Raw genomic sequence first — 21,556 nt, 5'->3', positions numbered from 1 at the left:
TCTTTGCTTTTTAACACACTGTCTAGGTTTGTCATAATTTTCCTACCAAGAAACAATCGTCTTCTAATTTCCTGACTGCAGTCACTACCCACAGTGATTTGAGAGCCCAAGGAGAGGAAATCTGTCACTACTTCCATCTTTTCTCCTTCTATTTGCCATGAAGTGATGGGACTGGATACTATGATCTTAGATTTTTTAATATTTAGTTTTAAGCCAGGTCTTGAACTCTCCTCCTTCACCCTCAACAAGAGGCTCTTTAGTTCCTCTTCACTTTTTGCCATTAGAGTGGTATCATCTGCAATGTGAGGTTGTTGATATTTCTCCTGGCAATCTTGATTCCAGCTTGGACCTCATCCAGCCTGTCATTTCTCATGATGTGCTCTGTGAATAAGTTAAATAAACAGGGTGACAATATACAGCCTCGTTATACTCCTTTCTAAATTTTGAACCAGTCAATGTTCCATGCAAGGTTCTAACTGTTGCTTCTTGACCTGCACACAGGTTTCTCAGGAGACAGGTAAGATGGTCTGGTATTCCCATTTCTTTAAGTTTCCCACAGATTTTTGTGATCCACACAGTCAAAGGCTTTAGTGTAGTCAATGAAACAGAAACAGATGTTTTTTTCTTGAATTCCCTTGCTTTCTCTATGATCCAGCATATGTTGGCAATTTGATGTCTGGTTCCTCTGCTGTTTCTAAACCCAGCTTGGACATCTGTAAGTTCTTGGTTCACGTAATGCTGCAGTCTAGCATGCAGGATTTTGAGTATCCCTTACTAGCATGGGAGATGAGTGCAACTGACCAGTGGCTTGAACATTCTTTAGTACTACCCTTCTTGGGAACTGGGATGAGGATTGACCTTTTCCAGCCTTGTGGCCACTGCTAGGTTTTCCAGAATTGCTGACACATTGAGTGTCGCACTTTGATAGCGTCATCTTTTAGGATTTGAAATAGTTCTGCTGGAATTTCATCACCCACCCCAGGTTTACTGACAGCAGTGCTTCTTCAGTCCCTCTAGACTTCACAATCCAGGATGTCTGGCTCTGGGTGAGTGACCACACCATAGTGGTTATCTGGGTCATTAAGATCTTTTTTGTACAGTTCTTCTGTGCAAAATAATAGTATATTATATTACAAAACCCTACATTGTTTTATAGAAATATACGTCTTTCCACACAATTTACTTATGGCATGATTTCAGTTTTGTGAATAATGTTGTGTGTGAATTAATGTCTATGGTGTAAGTCTAGAAAAATGTGAATGAACATATTAACAACTATTATTTCTTGGTGCTATGTTTATAGACGAATTTTTATTTATTGCTTATTTCTTCTAAAAGTAGTTAGTAATTCTATATTTTATGATAGAAAGCTATATTTTATAGCTTTTTGAATAAGATAAACAATGTGGGTGTTTAACATAACATAAACCTTATATTGTTTGTTGTTCAGTCGCTCAGTCATGTCCGACTCTTTTGAGACCCCATGGACTGTAGCCTGCCAAGCTCCTCTATCCATAGCATTTTCCAGGCAAGAATATTGGAGTGGGTTGCCATTTCCTCCTCCAAAACATTATATAAAAAGCAGAAAATTGTATATTGCTTGTATGTTCTATAAACACTGTAGAATTTAATAAAATAAAAGTTAAATGTCTCATAATTTGTGTTAGAGATGAAAGAGCAAGCATTAGAAGTATTCATTGTGTATATTTCCTCATTATAAACAATAGCAAGTTTACATTTCAGCCTTACCTTTTTAGTTTCTCTGCACTCTGATTTCAAAGTGGCAATATTGAAAAAAAAAAAAAAAGAAAGAAAGAAACTCAGCATCCATTATCTCCTTTGTCTCCAAGATAATATTCTATTAAACTGACTTCCTGCTGAAGGATGCATTGACACGAATGTTACTCAGAAGCAGAAGAAAGATTAGGATCATCCCCACGTAGGCATGAGCACCATCTGGACCAGGGCTTCTCTGTAGACCAGAGTCGGTTCAGTCACCCCTTCATCACAGATCCAGACCTGGCAGATTTCTAACACACACAGCCACCTGGAGGCATAGCGCTGCCCAAACCCAGCTGAGCTTTCACTCTGTGGTTTTCATTCTCTTGTATTTGATGTCCAGCACGCTTCCCTCTGATGTCGGCTTCTGAATTCCCTGACTTATGATCAGCATTAGAGAGAACTGCAGTGATGCTCAGATGATTTGCGAAGACCTGCAGCAGCAAATGCCTTCCAGTGTTCCCTAGATCCCACACTGTTCATCACGTTTCCTTTTCTCTTTTTTTCCAAACAGCATCTATTTCCAAGCCCTTTCCCCCATTCAATCTTCAATCCTAGAATTTAAACTCTCAAAAGTATTTACATTTAAATGGAGTGCTGAGGCCTTTTGGTGTTTGAAAAAAGCTTTTGAGATTTTTTTAATGAACTTCTAAGAGGTACTTGGATTGAAGCATTGCCAAGAGTAGGTCTATTCGGAACAATGGGAAGCCTGGGTTCAATTTAGAACTAGCCGGTCATCAATTCAGGACAAATTAGAGCCTTCAGAACTGCAATTGTTCCTGCTCCTTAGCCTTACGTTCAAGACCTTTGCCAATCGGTTACTGCTTACTTTGTCAAGCTCATCTCTGACCCGACAGGAGCCACAGCAGCCTTTCTGCTACTCCTCAGATGTTTCTGCTTTCCTATGATCTTTCCTCCTCTCTTCATCAATTGCCTTTTCAAAATTCATGGGCTAAGTTCAATATCACCTCCATCATGAAATTTCTCTTTGCTGCACATGGGTGGTTTAGGGAAAAGTGTATATATTACTCCCCAGAAATTTCTAATTTTCTAGCTTCTACAAACCCTCAGAAGTTACATAACTAAGACACATATAATACAGCTCTATTTTAGGTAAGATAAAACATCATTTATTTTGTATAACTTCTGTGTAAACAAAGTCATATGTATTTACTTATTTATGTTGGAGTCTGATTTACAATGTTTTGTTACTGTCTTCTGTACAGTGAAGTGAATCAGCTATACACATATATAACATATATCCACTCATTTTTAGATTCTTTTCCCATACACGTCATTACAGAGTGTTGAGTAAATTCAAAGTCATGTTTATGAAGTTCTCCGGATATAATAAGTATCTCCATAGCTCTGGAAATTGGGTAAAGTTATTTACCCCAACACTGCCCCCAGAATTTCCTCTCCTGAAAAGCAATCTTCAAGAGATTGTAATAAAGATTAAATGAGGAAATCTATGTAAAAATCTTAAGAGAAATATCTGGCAGATAATAGCAGTTCATTAAAAAATTTTAACAATCCTTATTAACCAATGTTCTCTTCCTGGCTCTATCTGTGTGTGCTCAGTCGCTAAAAGTCTTGTTCAACTCTGTCTCCCATAGCTCAGCAGGCTCCTCTAACCATGGTATTTCCCAGGTAAGACTACTAGAGGGGGTTGCCATTTCCTGCTTGAGGCGATCTTCCTGGCCCAGGGATCAAACCCACATCTCCTGTGTCTCCTACATTGCCAGGCGATTCTTTACCCGCTGAGCCATCTGGGAAGCTTGCCTGGTTCTGTGCTTATTTGAATAAGCTCTTAATGGCAGTATTTAGTGCACCTGTGTTCAGGTTCTTCCCCAAACACCACATTCTATTTGATAACAAGAACCATATGAACACAAAGCCCAAGATCATGTGTGTGGTGCGTTATAAGCCTTTAATACACTGTTCATGCAGTACAGTCAAACTAAACCCAGAAAAAATATAAGTCCTCTGCTATTTTAATGGCTCCATATTGTTATCTGACAACATGAACAAATAGATGTACCAAAGGATGTGATTGATGAAGTCAGTTTGACTTTCAAATAAACCTCATTCTCACTTAGCTCTCACTCTGTTGCTTCTTTTGGAAAATGAAAAAAGATCAATGTTTCCCCCAAATAACATGATGATTCCTTTGACTTTTGGCTGCTTTATTTTTTCTTTGGAAGGCAGACCACAATAGGGTGCATGTTATGGGCAGATGACATTTCTTTTTGTAATTTAGATGAAAGGACTATGAAATATTGGTATTTGGTTGAACATACTGGGCTGTTCCAAACAAAGACTTTTGATCCTGAGTGTAGACCTGCCAGGACTCTATATTTCAGATTGATGGATGATCTTTCCAGCATCGTATTTTCATTATTTTCTACTTTCCTGTTCTATGTGTCAAACCACCATTAAATCACAGATACTAAATGCTGAATAAAATAAAACATCTATGAATTAGAAATGAGTCCTTTCATTTCCTTAATGCAGCTCTCTCATCCCATGCTGCATTTTACATCATTCATCTGGTTTTCCCAGTCTCCTGGTATATCCTTCTTTTTGAACTTTCGGTTCCTCACATTTTAATGAAGTCAGTGTGAGGGAACAAAATGGCTTTGAGCTGAGTGTCAAAGGACCTGACCATAGTCTCAGATTTGCCTCAGCTAGTGTTGTGCCTTGAGAATCTCTTTTCTCATCTTTCAATAAGAAAAATGTACAACATGGTCTTTAAGTCATTGAAACTCTATGATTTCTGATTTTTATCTAGAGCTCTGCCCCTTGATAATCTATTTTGAAAAAATGGATCCTTTCCCCACCTTTAAAAAAAATTCATGTTGACCAGTATTTTAATTATGTCTCCTTTTGTTTACTTTCTACTGAGGGCTGCTTTGAAAAATAATAAAATAATCTGCAGTAAATATTCTAGCATAATTTACCTTCTTTTCTAGTTCTAGTTAAGCTCTGCCTTCTCTACTTCCTCTATATCATACTTGTTCATATTATTCTTTTATTCTAAAGTCCTCTTTGATTCTCCCAATATTTCACAACCTCAAATTTAATTCATTAGCAAATTCTTTTATAAGTTTATTAAAGTACATAGCTACTGTGGGCCAAAACTGGGTTATTTTGCTGTTTTGGAGTGTTGAATAAATAAAATTCCCATTCTCTGCCTGAGCTTGAAATTAGTTAAGATGTAGATTAAAGAAGATGAGATGAAGATAAGTATAGCCCGTTGAAGCTGTTGGAAGATGCTACATTTCAGTTCAATTCAGTTTAGTCACTTAGTCATGTCCGACTGTTTGCAACCCCATGAATCACAGCACGCCAGGCCTCCCTGACCATCACCAACTCCCGGAGTTCACTCAAACTCATGTCCATCGAGTTGGTGATGCCATCCAGCCATCTCATCCTCTGTCATCCCCTTCTCCTCCTGCCCTCAATCCCTCCCAACATCAGAGTCTTTTCCAATGAGTCAACTCTTCACATGAGGTGGCCAAAGTATTGGAGTTTCAGCTTTATCATCATTCCTTCCAAAGAACACTCAGGGCAGATCTCCTTTAGAATGGACTGGTTGGATTTCCTTGCAGTCCAAGGGACTCTCAAGAGTCTTCTCCAACACCACAGTTCAAAAGCATCAATTCTTTGGTGCTCAGCTTTCTTCACAGTCCAACTCTCACATCCCTACATGATCACTGGAAGACCCATAGCCTTGACTAAATGGACCTTTGTTGGCAAAGTAATGTCTCTGCTTTTGAATATGCTATCTAGGTTGGTCATAACTTTTCTTCCAAGGAGTAAGTGTCTTTTAATTTCATGGCTGAAGTCACCATCTGCAGTGATTTTGGAGCCCAAAAAGATAAAGTCTGACACTGTCTCCACTGTTTCCCCATCTATTTCCCATGAAGTGATGGGACCAGATGCCATGATCTTTGTTTTCTGAATGTTGAGCTTTAAGCCAACTTTTTCACTCTCCACTTTCACTTTCATCAAGAGGCTTTTTAGTTCCTCCTCACTCTGCCATAAGGGTGGTGTCATCTGTATATCTGAGGTTATTGATATATTCTCCTGGCAATCTTGATTCCAGCTTGTGCTTCTTCCAGCCCAGCGTTTCTCATGATGTACTCTGCATATAAGTTAAATACTGCATTTAGTCTGTCCCAAATTCCCAAAGCAGGATAGTGGTATTTCTCCCAATTATTCTCCCAAATATCTCATGTAGCCAGGTCTCTTCCCTGTTCCCTACAGAATATGCATGGGAATAGAAAGGTGAGTGGGCACGAGAGAGGCCAGAGTGTTACTGATGTAGGTTCTACCTCAGAGCAACATGAGTGTGTGGATTCTAGTGTCTACCAACACAAGGGCCTGGGGACTTCGCAGTAAGTCACCCAGGAGCATCTTTTCTGTGGAATTTATAGTTTGCATAAAGAATTTAGAGTTTGAAACATAGTCAGAAATGTGTAAGTGTGTCATGCAGAAATATGCTAAAGAATGTAAGACAGGAAGCTTACCTCCCTCCAGCGAGTCAAAGAAAGCACCTCTTAGGAACTGATGCATGAACAGAAGCCAAGAAGCTCACTGATGGGATGAGAAGAGGGTTCCAGGCAATGGGAAATGCACAAGAAAACTTGTGGCACCTTTGGAGAACTGGAGTGAAAACAGGGTCTGGAACAAGAGTGTGAATGGCACCAGATGAGGAGGAAGGGAAGGGCTGAGCCCAGTTATGCAAGCTAGAGCTTAGACTGTATCCTAAATGACAGCAAGAAGACTCAGAGATTCTGAGCATCTGTAGAAATCCAAGGAAAGATGTCCAGTCATCAACTGGGTGATCAGGATATCTGAAGAGAGGACCACTCAGAAAAGAAACACAGTTGTCTAGTGAATAAGTGTTGAAAGACTAGAAGAGTCTTTGCTTGATCCCCAGAAACTCCAACATTTGATGACTGGGCAAATAAAGGTAGAGAGTTAAGACCAAAATGAGAAACCAGAAAAAAACAACAACAAAAACAGAGTGTTTGGAGAAGGAAGACACGGCCACTGTCTAATGCTACCAAAGAGGCCAAGCAGGATGAGGACGGAAACAAGCTGACAAGCCCACTTCAACCTGTACCCATTTTTCTTTCTGCCTACAACAGGGAAGAGAGAGATACTATTACATTTTTCCCCCTTTTTTTCTATACTTCATGTCTTCATTGTTCATTTGTTGATTTATCCTAAAATATTTTGGGTGAAAATGTTTTTCTCGAAACACTCCTAAAGGCAGTTCAGCTTTGGTTCCCTCATGTTGACTGCTCTACTGAAACTCCTCCCGCTAATGTTGCCAGAAATATTTCTTAAGGGAAGTTAGGAGTTAATAGCAGAAATGTCAAATATTTTCAGTTTTGTGTTTTTTAAATTTTTTTGTAAAGTAGAAGAAAGTGTTATCTACTAAGAGTGAAGGGAGAAGAAGAGGGATTTGACCTTACAACAGTGAAAGGGTAGGATAACTAGAAATACATATTTAAATATTTGCGGGCAGATTGTTTTTACCTCCATATGGCCATTTCTTTTGAATATTGAAATATGTAGATGTTTCAATTAAATAAAAGTGAAAATGATTCTAGCAGAGAAAGCTTCATCAGAGTCAGGTTTATATATTGATGAGATTTTCTTCTCCTCGTCTTTTTTTGTTTTTTCATTTCCTCCTTCTCTCTTTTCTTGCACTTTCTTCTGTCTTCTTTTGTCCTGCCTTCTCTTCTCCCACACTCCTTCTTCCTCATCTTTCCTCATTTCCCCCCACCTTCATAGCTGGTGGATTATGAGGCATACCCAGGGAATTAAGCTGCAGCTGGATAGACCTAATATTGAGGAACTGTTTATTGGCTTCTCTGCTGGGGCTCAGAACACTTGCCCTTCAAGAGTGCACCTACTGGAACTCTTGCACTGCTGTTTTCTCCAGGTCATTGCCATCTCCCTGGTGTCCGCTGTCTCTATTAACTTCTTTGATACTGTTCATTTGGGGAGTTGGGCTCATTCCTATCATTACATCATTTCTCTTTTGATCCTCTTTCCTTTCTTCTAGGTTTCTCTCTTAATATTCCTTTGGGGCTTTACAATGCTATCTTTCCCCCACTACAATCTCCTCCAGGATAAGACCCAGAATCATTCTAACTCTTGCCTTTTTACAAATGTCTAATCTGCCCCAACAGCATGTAATACAATAGAGGGACAGAGACCAATAGGATAGGAACCTTGACATCAGTGAGGATACCATATGAGTGTGTGAGCAGGGGACGGGGTAGGCGGATGGGACCATGCAGAATCCTATAAATGCAGACATGGGCAAACTCATGAAATAACAGGACAGTGCAAAAGGAAGCAGCTATTAGAACTGCTTTTAAAATCAAAGAAGAGTTCACTGAAGAGAAAGTCCTTTATTTAGATGAATAAATGTAGAAATGGAAAGAAGGGAATCTCAGATAGTGTCCAGCATCAGCAAAGGCACAGAGACACATCACTTAATGACATGTTTGAGGGGGAATTTAAGTTTTTAAGTACAGCTGAAGCAAACAGGTGAACACTAGGGGAAAGGCCTAGATGTTGGGGAGCATAATGTGAGATTGGTAAACGTGGTTCCCAAGACTGTGCTGTGTGATGCTAAGACATTTGGATAGCCTGGGAAATCTCAATTTCACATTTTTAAGGGAGGATGTCAACATGAAAAAAATAAGATCAAGGCATCTTATCCCATCACTTCAAGGCAAATAGAAGGGGAAAAAGTGGAAGCAGGGACAGATTTTCTTTTCTGGGCTTCAAAATCATTCCAGACAGTGACTCCAGCTGTGAAATTAAAAGACGCTTGCTTCTTGGAAAGAAAGTTATGACAAACCTAGACAGTATATTAAAAACCAGAGATATCACTTTGCTGACAGAGGTCTGTATAGTCAAAGCTTTGTTTTTTTCCAGTATTCATGCACAGATATAAGAGTTGGACCATAAAGAAAGCTGAACACCAAAGGGTTGATGTTTTTGAACTGTGGTGTTGGAGAAGACTCTTGAGAGTCACTTGGGCTGCAAGGAGATCCAACCAGTCCATCCTAAAGGAAATGAACTCTGAACATTCATTGGATGAACCGACGCTGAAGCTGAAGCTCCAATACTTTGACCACCAGATGCCAAGAACAGACTTAGAAAAGACCCTGTTGCTGGGGGAAAACTGAGGGCAAGAGGAGAAGGGGGAAGCAGAGGATGAGATGGTTAGAAAGCATCATTGACTTAATGGGCATTAATTTGTCCAAACTTGGGGAGTGAGTGAAGGACAGAAGAGCCTGGTGTGCTGCAGTCCACGGGGTCACAAAGAGTCAGACATGATTTAGTGACTGAACAACAGTAACAACAACAAAATGGAAGACACATCACACACGGAGATGCTAGTTTATTCTCTTAACCTCACTGGGTGATCTTAGATGAGCAAATAATTGATACAGGGAACAGAATAGGAAACCTGTTCTAAAACAACATGGACACCTTTAAAGGATCTGCCTTTCCACATAAAGATCCATGACAAATACCTACAACCTGTGTTGATTCATAGACTTCATACTTTCTATTTGAAAGGAGATGGGAGGTTGCAAATAATAAACAAGTTTTAAATGGCAAGTCATAATCACACAGTAGAATATTTATGTGTGTGTGCCTGCTAAGTAGCTTCAGTCATGTCCGACTCTTTGCGATCTATGGACTGTAGCCTGCCAGATTCCTCTGTCCTTGTATTCTCCAGGCAAAAACACTGGAGTGGGTTTCCATGTCCTCCTCCAGGGGATCTTTCCAACCAGGGATCAAACCCATATGTCTTATGTCTCCCACATTGACAGGCAGGTTCTTTACCACCAGTGCTACCTGGGAAGCCCAAGTCAGCTATACATATACCTCAGCTCAGTCACTCAGTCATGTCTGACTCTTTAAGACCCCCTGGACTGCAGCACACCAGGCTTCCCTGTCCATCACCAACTCCCGGAGCTTACTCAAACTCATGTCCATCGAGTCTGTGATGACATCCAATCATCTCATCCCCTGTCATCCCCTTTTCCTCCCACAATCAAACTTTCCCAGCATCAGGGTCTTTTCAAATGAGTCAGTTCTTTGCATCAGGTGGCCAAAGTATTGGAGTTTCAGCTTCAGCATCAGTCCTTCCAATGAATATTCAGGACTGATTTCTTTTTGGATGGACTGGCTTGATCTTGCAGTCCAAGGGACTCTCAAGTGTCTCCAACACCGTAGTTTGAAAGCATCAAAAAGTATCAAAAGAATATTGATAATCACACAAATAACTAAATGGTAAGAATTGTGTTTCCTGGAATCTTCACAGAGTTTGGTTAACTCATTGGATTTAATGAATCATTCACTATACAGAAGTTGGGTAGTTTGCACCTTTTGTTCTTTTTTCCTCAGCAACTGAAAAGCCAGATCTGAGTAGAATAAGGAGTTGAGCAGAGAAAATTCCCGAGTCTCTCTTTCTCCAGCTTTTGTATATCGTGTTAAGAAGTCTGCAATCTTTATTTCAGCTTGCCTCAGGAGAAATCATAAGCCTTCCAAACAGAGACAGATTCCATTTCTCTGTAAGTATCTGATAAAAGGAAGTTGGAAATTTCCTAGGCCTTGAATTGCTTTAAATCTCAAATTGAGTCACATGTCAAGAACTAATGCCTTACTTCCTTTGACCATCCTGTTTTTGTTTTTCTTACATGATTTTAGATCTAAGACTTGAGAAACAAAGATGCTGTCAAGTTTATAGAAGATCACACATCACCTAGTTTTAAAAGAACAACTTTTAATTGGCTTTTGATTCCTCAAAAATAGCTTTGGTTTGGCAATTCCTCTAAGGAATGCTAGATGCCTTAGTTCAACTCACAGAGTTTGTGAGAAAGGAAACAGAAAGCATCACGAGTTTTGAGAGTGAGCACTGGCTCATGCGACAGGAGAAGTGGGTTCTACTCTTAGCCTTGCCTTATCTGTGTGGCTTTTGATAAATTGCTTTTTGTTCCTGGACCTCAGTTGCCTTATATATAAGGTCAATGTTTGCTTTAAATATTCTTTATGGCTTTTGCTATGCTGCCATTCTGTGACTTTAAGGATATACATATAGAGAGTATATGTATATATATGTTTGTTCCAAGAGCCTAGTTTGGAAGTTCAACAGTTAGCCTAGGCACCCAAATAACACAGCTGGCTATTGAGTCATGTACTGTAATGGGTGGTTTATATATATATATATATATACACACACATATATATATTATTTTTTTACAAATAATGTGTATAAAACAAACAAGCACAAAAATAAATAAAACCTTTTTAATCTTACAGTACTGTACCTTGAAAAGTACAATAGCACAGTACAAGAGCTGGCATACACAGGCTGGTATCGAGTGAACAGGCAAGAAGAGTTACTGACTGGAGGTGGGAGATGGTAGAAGAATCTTCAGCAATAGGAGATGGAGGGCAAGCTGCAATCTCACTCATGCCTGACGTTGATAGAGCATGTGTTGGCATCTTTGAATGTTTACAACTTGAAGGTTCATATATAAGGGCCTTATTGTACTTCTCTATGCCAATGCCTGGCCTATGAGCCCACATTTTAAGTGCTGACAGTTGACTTTTCTTTTTGTAAAGCAAGTGCCTGACTTAAGTTTTAATTGTCAAGTCAGATTCTTCAAAGAGAGCCATCTAGAATAACACACCACCAGCCACTCTTTGCGTCTGCAGTTTCCTTTGCTTTAGAGGTCTTGTTGGCTCCAATAACTGATCATTTGGGCTCCAATTTTCTCTCTCCTTCATCTTGAAACTCCAGCTCTTATGTTTTAAGTTCACCAATAGAGTAAGCCTCCAAAACCCTACATCCTCACCCTTGACCTCAATAAAAGCAGAACCCTAGGCCCATATGTGTGCTCCCTCTCTCTGTCTCTCCATGTGCTCTCACCGTGTGGACGCAGGTGTGCTATGTAACTTCAAGGTTCTGTAAGCAATAAACCCTTATTTTCCCCAAATGTCCTAATGCTTATTGCTGAAGGATGTCTTCCTATCATGATAAGAGCCACAAGGGCTGGTCCAGGCACAGCACTGATTATTGATGGCCTGAGACCAACACAGCTCCATGGCAGTGTTATAGGTGATGGTTGTTTAGTCACTAAGCTGTGTCTGACTCTTTGTGACCCCTTGGACAATATTATACTAATTATTATAACCCCAGTTTTTGCATTAATATTTTATTATTATATCTCTTACAAAAGAAAAACAAAAGGAGGCTTAATAAGGTTGACTAGTTGTCCAGGGTCACAAATGTAATAGGTGGCAATGCATACGTGCTCAGTTATGTCCAACTCTGCAACCCCATGGACTATAGCCCACCAGGCTTCTCTGTCCACAGGATTTTCCCAGAAAGAATACTGGAGTAGGTAGACATTTCCTCCTTCACAGGATCTTCCTGACCCAGGGACCACACTCATGTATCCTGCATTGCAGGTGAACACTTTACCACTGAGTCACCGGGGAATCCCAGGAAGTGGCAATAGTCTGTTTATAGGAGGTTTTAATGAAACAAGTGAATATTTTTGTTTAAATAACCACTACTTACTTACCACAAAGTCAGTTAGGAAGATGCCACAGAAACGAAATAATTTATTACCAAAGATCAAGTCAAGCAGACATCAGTTGGCTCCCCATCATTTATTAAGAGAAAACAGGCTTGCTCAGATGTCATTCTTTTTTTCTCTGAAAGTCTAATACAATTCCCAGGATTTTGTCAAGTCCCAGAGTCTTTTGTTCATTGCTCATTGTCATCTCTCAACTGGTGTGTGTGATGTCGCTTCAGTCGTGTCCAACTCTTTACGATCCCATGGACTGTAGCCCGCAAAACTCCTCTGTCCATGAGATTCTCCAGGCAAGAATACTGGAGTGGGTTGCCATATCTTCCTCCAGGGGAATCTTCCTGACCCAGAGATTGAACCTGAGTCTCTTAAGCCTCCTGCATTGGCAGGTGGGTTCTTTACCACTAGCACCTGCTGAAACTCCCTCAACTGGTACCCTATTCTTTTTAACCTCTTAGAAATTACTTTTGGCATACAAAAAGCTGTACTTATTTAATGTACATAATCTGATGTATTTGAAGACAGATACACACCCATGAAATCATCACCACATTCTGTGCCATAAACATATCCAATACCTCAAATATTTTCTCCCATCTTCTTCATTTAATATTTTTTTGTAAATTAATTTATTTATTTTAATTGGAGGCTAATTACTTTACAATATTGCAGTGTTTTTTTTTTGCCATACATTCACATGAATCAGTCACAGGTGTACATGTGTCCCCATCCTGAACGTCCCTCCCACCTCCCTCCCCATCCCATCCCTCAGGGTCATCCTAGTGCACCAGCCCTGAGCGCCCTGTCTCATGCATCGAAGCCGGACTGGCAATCTGTTTCACATATGATAATATACACGTTTCAATGCTATTCTCACAAATCATCCCACCCTCAAATTCTCCCACAGAGTCCAAAAGTCTGTTATTTACATCTGTGTCTCTTTCGCTGTCTCGCATATAGGGTCATCATTACCATCTTTCCAAATTCCATATATATGCATTAATATTTCGTATTGCTGTTTTCTTTCTGACTTACTTCACTCTGTATAATAGGCTCCAGTTTCTTCCACCTCATTAGAACTGATTCAAAAGCATATGATAAAAGCACACCATTAGATTTACCCTCTCAGCAAAATTGTATGTATACAATGCAGCGCTGTTAACTACAGGCCTTGTGTTTGCAAATCTCTAGGTCTTATTTATCTTGCTTAACTGAATCTGTGTACCCTCTGATCAACAGCTGTTTTCTTTCTTTGTCCGAGTTAGCCTCAGTCATAGAACATTGCTTCTTTGCTTAGATTTTCCCAAAGTACCATTTACAGAAGGCATTCGTGTGGAGGAGAATTTTACAGGAGATTTGAGTTCAATGGCAGACATGTGGAGCTGTGCAAGAGGAGAGCAGAACTCACAGCTGAATGGCAATGGTTAAATAGTACTCTTACTTAAAAGCTCCTTCACTCACACCTGCCACGGGTAGTTCTCAATTCTTTATTCCTTCCTTCCTCTCCTGCCTCCCTCTCTCCTTTCTTTCTTGTTTTCTTTTCTTCCCCTGCCTTCAGAGTTTCATCTTCATTTCTCTCTCCACCTTCCTTCTCTTACACTCAAGAATTCCTCAGCAGCTCTGATGCAAGGTATTTTATTGATCTCTGTATTTCACTCTGGCACATTTTGATTTGTCCCCAAACATTCCAATTAAGGTGAGCTCTAATATAAGAGAGTCTGTTCCCTAGGAGTGGAATCCAATCAACCTCGATTACTGTGGGTTTGCTCCTTTTTATCTCTCTTTTCACTGTCTCCACCTTCTTCCTTCCTCTTTTACCATGCTTTAAGTAGATATAAATGTATGAAGATGTGTATTTCTTGAGGAAAAATCGATACTGTCCTTTGATAACTGCTTTGAGTTTGTGTTTCTTTTTTCCCCTACCCTTCAATCCACGAAGTTGAGCTTTGATGTCTGTGGCTAAATCTAAGGCCTCATCATTCATCAAGTCAGTATGAAAATAGGCTTATAAAAATCACATAACCGCCTTGTGAACTGCAGTTCTGTCAAGCCAATGTGGCTCACCTGTCAGGTTTAATATGGCAGGCTGAGATAGGTCTGTCCTTTGATTTCATGCTGCCTCAAGTAAGGATGACAGTGACATTATATTTTCAGTTTGTATATATATTATGAGGAAATATCAGCCTTCACCCAACTCACCTACTTGTGTCTTTGACCTTTCCTGCCTTCTAGTCATTCCTACCTTCTGGCACTGAATAAGTCCTCATAGGGCACAACCATGATTTTTCCACTTCTGAACTCATGAATTTTCCATAACTCAGCTTCTAAACATGGAGCCAGAGGACTTGGCATTGTATCTTGACTTCTCATCCAGGATTCTGTGACTTTGGGTAAATCACTTCCATCACTGAATTTTTATGTCCATATCTTTAAAATGAAAGTGCAAGTGTGAGTCGCTCAGTTGTGTCCGATTCTTTGCAGCCCCATGGACTGTGTCTTGCCAGACTTCTCTGTCCATGGAATTCTCCAGGTAAGAATGCTGTGGGTATCCAGGCAAGAGAGTGGATGGCCATTCCCTTCTCCAGGGGATCTTCCTGACCCAGGGATCAATTCTGAGTCTCCCGCATTTCAGGCAGATTCTTTATTGTCTGAGACACAAGGAAAGGATGAATTGGCAACACTGACTCAATGGACATGAGTAAATTCCAGGAGGTAGTGAAGAACAGGGAAGCCTGGCTCACTGCAGTCCATGAGGTCACAAAGACTCATCCATGACTTAGTGACTTAATAAAAATAATTTTTAGAATGGGCACATTCTCGGACTGTCAGAGGTTTATTGTGAAGATCCACTTTTGAAATATGTTCAAGAGCTTATAAACGCAAACAAATTATGCAATGTAAGTTGTAATTCTCACAGGATGAAACAACTCTCTAAGTCTTTTGTTTGAAGCTTAAATTATGTATCTACTTATATCTTAAACTTTCTATCATCTTACATTCAAAGTGAAAAGTTTGTGCAGAGGACAGAGCACTGGAAAGTACACTTTACAGTGCAATTTACAATGATCTATTACAGTGGATCCTGTGTTTCATGAGCTATATGACCTTGGAAGAGATAGACAATGTTACTAATTGTACATCTCAACACCAATGAAGTGCTTACTTCTATAAACATACCTACATTCCAGTATTATCTGTTAAGTTATATAGAATAATGGTAAATAATTAAAGTCTATCAAACAAAAAATCAAGTTTATATTCCTTTAGAGGGTCCCACTGTGCCTAGCAAATTCTTAGATACATAGTAACTTTGCAAACTCCATAAATCCAATGCAAGAATTCACTCTCTTCTTGCCACAGCACTGTTCTCAGCTTAGTGGATAGTCTCAATCTCCTAACTCTAGAAACATTTATGACATTTTCCACACTTCCTTCTCCTTCTTCATATACTGTCAGTCACCAAATCCTGTGGATTCTACTAACTCAGTATCTTTGAAATTCCCCTGCTCTTTACTGCTACCTCTTTTTATTAGATCTTCAAAACTTCTTTTCTGATTGACCTCACCACACTTCTTTCTGGTCTTTCCTATTTAAATTTATTTTCATCGTGTTATGCCACCTATCACTTGGTTATTGAAGTGACCATTTTCGTACAGAAATCTAATATGACTTTTTCCTACTTTGGATGTACTGTGCTGTTGCTTGAGTTTGAAACCAAACTGTCTGAGATTCTGCCACTTTTTATCTCTGTGGCCTCAGTGGAATTATCTCCGTTCGTCAATTTCTTTCTGTGGCGACCATGAGTGTGTGCCTTTCAGATCTCCGACTGCATGGGGGCTCAGATGGACTGATGGGCCTGGGTGTTGCACTCTGAAATACAGAGTACCATGCTTTCCACAGGCTCCACTGAGAAGTGACTGAAAACAGAAGGGCTTCTGAAGCAGGCATATTTCTGGGGTACACAGCATTCCTCTGAAAGTGATGTCTGGTCTGAAAACATCCCACTGGCTTTGCGGAACATCCTCAGATTCACTACAGTGTTAAACTCTTTCCCTCAGTATTTCTTCCTTCCTTTTCTTCTTCACAAAGGCTAGCCCTGCATTGTGGTCTGTGCAGCTCCACCAACCTTCACTGATCTGTTTCCTTTTCTCTCACAGATATTTCCTGTAATGAACTTCTTACATATTGAATTCTGTCTTGATATTTTGCTTCTTAGAGGATCTAGACTAATCCACTTCATCTGTAAAATAAATGTAACAGTAGTGTCTTCTTCATAGGAATATGATGAGTATCAAATAGCATATGGATATAAAACACTATAAAATAGCTTGCTGCTATTATGATCATTATTTTCTACTTATTCAACATAGCATACTGTATCATGTATCAGTTATATATACACATATACACTCCTCTGCCAAAAAGAGAATCCCTTTTATTCCAGTCATGCAGAGTAACAACTTATCCATCAGGCCAAGCTCTTTACTCATCATCTGTCATGCCTTCTTTAGCTCATCTTTTTGTTGTTGATGTTTTCCTCTAGCCCTGGGTATATCACTCTCCTACTACTTACATTAGCACTAATCACATTGTTTGGCCACTAATTAACGTGGCTACCTGTAGACTCTGAGTTCTTTAATGGTTTGTGTTTTGTCATACCTACTTGTGGTGTTGATAGTACTGTGCACATTTTAGAGGCTAACATAGTAGGTTTTAAACAATACATTGAGCAAATGAATGCCTGTAAAAGTGTATCATGTTGATTTGGTAGCAATATAAGGGATAAAAGAAGCCATGATATCACTCATGCTGTGACATCTGGTTTCCTTTGTTTGACTAAAATCTGTTACACGTGGAACTTCTTAAATTTTTCAGTATCAACCAAGTTAAATAGCTGTCCTTGGTTTTAGTAGAAAGGCACCTTAATAAAAAATAGATGTTATTCTTCCATAAATCACTTTGTCCTTCTCCAAGTTTCTTCAGGCTCTAACAAGTTATAATTCTAAGTCAAAGTCAGGCAAAAGCTGCTGAAAACTCAACATTAGTCTTAGCTTCATATTTTTATCCTGAGCCTTCAACAAGGAGTTTAATACCGGCTCGAGAGGATAAGGCTGGAGCAATGTAGTTCCTTCAATCTTTCAATGTAGTTCTATCCCAATCTTTGCCCCATATTCCTGTCCAGTTGATTCTACTTTTAGTGTGCATTTATACTCCAAATTATACCTTCTTATACGAAAACTAGTAAATGAGTAATTGGAAGGAGGTGAGGTCAAAGAGATAACAAAGAGCTAAATTGAGAACATTTTAAAGACCCTGGATTGTACCCCAAGTGAGATAAAGAAACGGTGAAGGCCTGTTTTCAAGGTTTCCAGGTACACACCTAGAATCACAAACTTTTATGTTCCTCAGTAAAATGAACACGTGGTTCTAGGAACCAGGGGGTAGGCAGGCATGGCACTCTAACTATCACTCCCGGTGATCCACTTGGAGAATTTAAGCTTCCTTTTCCTGCAACTGTACACTCTGCAATGGTATGGATTCTAATTCGTAAAGTGGGAAAATTTCTACAAGTGGAAAAAACAAGAGTTTTACATTGAGCTATGGTTTGTGCCCAGGAGCTTCAGGTTTCTTGCACCCAGGGACAGCAGATAAGAGGGCTATACAGTCCATGGAGTTCTCTAGGACAGAATGCTGGAGTGGGTAGCCTTTTCCTTCTCCAACAGAGATGGTAGCTGAAGGAAAAGGGGATGCAGATTGGAGAAAGGAAGATGGAGATGAGTATTAGTTGTGGCCCCAAGACTAATTACCTAGACAAGAATTGTAGGTTTTCTCACTACCATCTCTCTTTTAAATTCTCTCTCAGGAATCCAGGAGGAGTTACCCCTCCACCATTCAGTGGATATGACTGTCCTTTGGGAAATGCTGATGCATCATACAGACCTTCCTTCAAAGAAGGACTTACTGCCTTACTCCTGGACATGCTGTAAGTACACAGCTTTCAGTGTCTGAAACTATGGTGGTGGTGATTTAGTCGCTAAGTTGTGCCTGACTCTTGTGACCCCACGGACTGCAGCCTGCGAGGCTCCTCCGTCCCTGGGATTCTCTAGGCAAGAATACTGGAGTGGGCTGCCGTCTCCTTCTCCAGGGGCCCAAAACTATAGGTCTTGCCTTACCAGGCCCATCTTTCTCAAAGGAATGCTTTTCCCAGAGACGCCCATTTCAATGGCTGATTGAGATGGAAGAGTAATGGTCCAATGTGGGGCAGTTGTAATAGGATATTGTCTACCCAGAGTTTCCTGTGTGCTGAGTAGAGTTTATCAAAACCATATTTCAGCTGTACATCTCCCTCTGCCTGATCCTGCTTCTCTTCTCTTTCTACAGGCGTTGGTCACAAAGGCTTCTATAACAAATATTCCACTTGATAAACTTTGTCTGAATCTGTTTATCAAGAAGCACAACCTGTGACAGATCAACAGGTGACTTCTGTTTCATGAATGGCCTTTTTTTGTTGTTTTCTGATAACCACTTATGGGTATCAATATCCAAATCTTAGAGGCACATGGGTGAATTGGGGCTGGAGATAGCTCAGTTGGCCCAGACTAAATATCTAGAAAACATGAGACTCTCTGGGGCTAATTTTAGATGCGTGGAGAGAAATAAAGGCGAAAAAGAAGAGGAGGTGAGTCAGAAAATGGTATAAGGCTGGGACTACATGGGGTGGAGCAAGTCACTGAAAAAAATTCGGGTGCTGATGTGGTCAAAAGAATGACTTTTAGTAGAAGAATATCTGACAAATATTGTGTATTTACACAATGTAAATACACATTTATGTGGTATGGTTTATCTGAAATAAGTTGTTCCTTCATCTTTGTGTTTGCATGCTGTTTCTTCAGTTCTGTCCTTCATCTTCAATATCCTGTAAAAGTCTGTCATATAAAGAAGCTTTACATGATAATTGTGGGGAGACTGAATTATGCCTGGATTAGTATCGTATAGAGCAGGGAGCAAGCTGATCCATTAACGTATCAAATTCATTGGAATTGGGAAGTCAGAGTCATAGGGGACCGTGGTGACACAAACTCTAGGAGTCGGGATTGAATCACATCTAAATCTTAAGCAGTACTTGGTTTATATCTATTCACTTATTTGTTTTATTCTCTGATTGTCCTTTCTTACAGTGGTTCCCATCATGCAACATAATGGCATATTCATAAATAACACTTCTGAAATGTTTGTGGAATAAATGTATATGGATATACATTAGTATACTTGGTTGTACAAGTATCTTTCTTCCTACTCAACTATGAACCTCAGTGAATCTGAGCCACTTATTTTTTTATTACCCAAAGTGCCTAAAACAATGCTTGGCTCACAGTAAATCAGTTACTTGTTGAGAAGAATTCCTTAAAGCTGAATGTCATCTCAAAGCAAGACACTGATGCCAGCTATCAATTTACTGCCTTTCAGCTCTTCATCTACCCTTCATTGCCTACTCTATGATGATAGAGGTGACTTCTGTGAATGTTCCTTCTTCGCTGCCTGGCACAGTGCCCAGTTCTGTTAGTAGAGGGAACTGGGAAGGCACTGCAGGAGGAAGAGTTGCTTCTTGGCTCTGGTGTGCTCACTTATCAGGATCTAATTTTGCACTGACGTACCCAGCACCGGGTCCCTACAGCATGCATAGCTTCTCAGGACCCAGCTCCTGTGGTGCATACTGGTCAAGCCCACCCAGTGGCCAGCAGCTTCCCTCAGCAGCTGCTCTTCATCATATACCCTGATCAAGTGAGGCTTATCCCGGAAATGGAAGAACTCTTCAACATATGTAAATCAATCAATGTGATAAACCGTATTAACAAACTGAAGAATAAACCCATATGATTATCTCAGTTGATGCAGAAAATGCTTTTGACAAAATTCAGCATCCATTTATGATAAAAAAAATTTCTGGAGAGTGGGCATAGAGGAAACATACTTCAGTGTAATAAAGTCCACAGGAAACATCATTCTCAACAGTGGAAAAACTGAAAGCATCTCCTTCCTCTAAGATCAGGGATAAGATAAAGGTGTCCATTCTCTCCACTTTCATTCAACATAGTTTTGGAAGTCGTAGCCATGGTAATCAGAGAAGGAAAATGAAATAAAAGTAACCTTGGGTAGGTTTACAGTTGAATGCCTCCAATGAGATACCTACTTGTGAACCGTCTTTCTCAGGACCTTCAAAGATGGCTTTCTAGCAAGTTTTAGAAGAGGGATTTTCAGAAATTTCCCCTGGCATGGCAGTACAGAGATATCTCTGTCATCTAGTGAGTTGCTAGCATGCCCTTTCTGAGAAAGTCTGGATCTCAGCCCTGAGGGTCTTCTGTCTCAGTCCTGGAGACACCAGTTGGTCTTTATACTTGAAATTCCTGTATTCTTTAGCATTCACTCTACTTATTGCTGGGCTTCCCAGCTGTTGCTAGTGGTAAAGAATCTGACTGCAATTCAGGAGCTGCAGGAGCTGTGAGTTTGATCCCTGGGTCAGGAAGATTGCCTGGAGGAGGAACTGGCAACCCACTCCAGTATTTTTGCTGGAAAATCCCATGGAGAGAGGAGTCTGGCAGACTACAGTCCATAGGGTTGCATAGGGTTGGACACAACTGACTTAGTACACACACATGCTCCTTACTGTCAGTATGCAATTATTTCAAACCCCTTTTATAATGAGGTTCTTTATATTAAACTTTACCCTTTACCCTAAGTCACTGTGAGATTTCTGTCTCCTGATTAGATACTGACTATATAGTAACAAACTCAAGACAACTCTGAATGGAAAATTCACTTTTCCACATATTTATAAATTTCAGATATTTTTCACAGGGTCCACAGAATTCAGCAAACTTAAAATCTAGAGGAAATTCAGATTAATGCACTGTTCTCTAAAGTAGTAATAGCATTCGTAGATCAATTATCCAGAAATATAAGCATGTATGTCAAATGTATTAAAAGATGTGAATGCTAGGTACAAATAGATTTTGGTTTTGGCTTTAGCTATGAGACTTTCTCCAGGGAAGGCAATGGCACGCCACTCCAGTACTCTTGCCTGGAAAATCCCACGGACGGAGGAGCCTGGTAGGCTGCAGTCCATGGGGTCG

General features: G+C 40.0%; 1 long non-coding RNA gene across 1 annotated transcript; it reads left to right on the top strand.

Annotated features, from left to right (window-relative positions):
* The first annotated feature begins 18,288 nt into the window (after positions 1-18,288).
* Positions 18,289-19,693, top strand: LOC147370255 (uncharacterized). Its single transcript, XR_015166081.1, has 2 exons — positions 18,289-18,408; positions 18,807-19,693. It is a non-coding gene; the product is annotated as an uncharacterized LOC147370255 (long non-coding RNA).
* Positions 19,694-21,556: the final 1,863 nt, after the last annotated feature.

The sequence above is a fragment of the Bos grunniens genome, chromosome 6, assembly GCF_055505025.1.
Source record: "Bos grunniens cultivar Pamir isolate PY7600 chromosome 6, Bosgru_T2T1.0, whole genome shotgun sequence".
Taxonomy (NCBI): Eukaryota; Metazoa; Chordata; class Mammalia; order Artiodactyla; family Bovidae; genus Bos; species Bos grunniens.
This window is presented reverse-complemented; position numbering and strand designations above follow the sequence as displayed.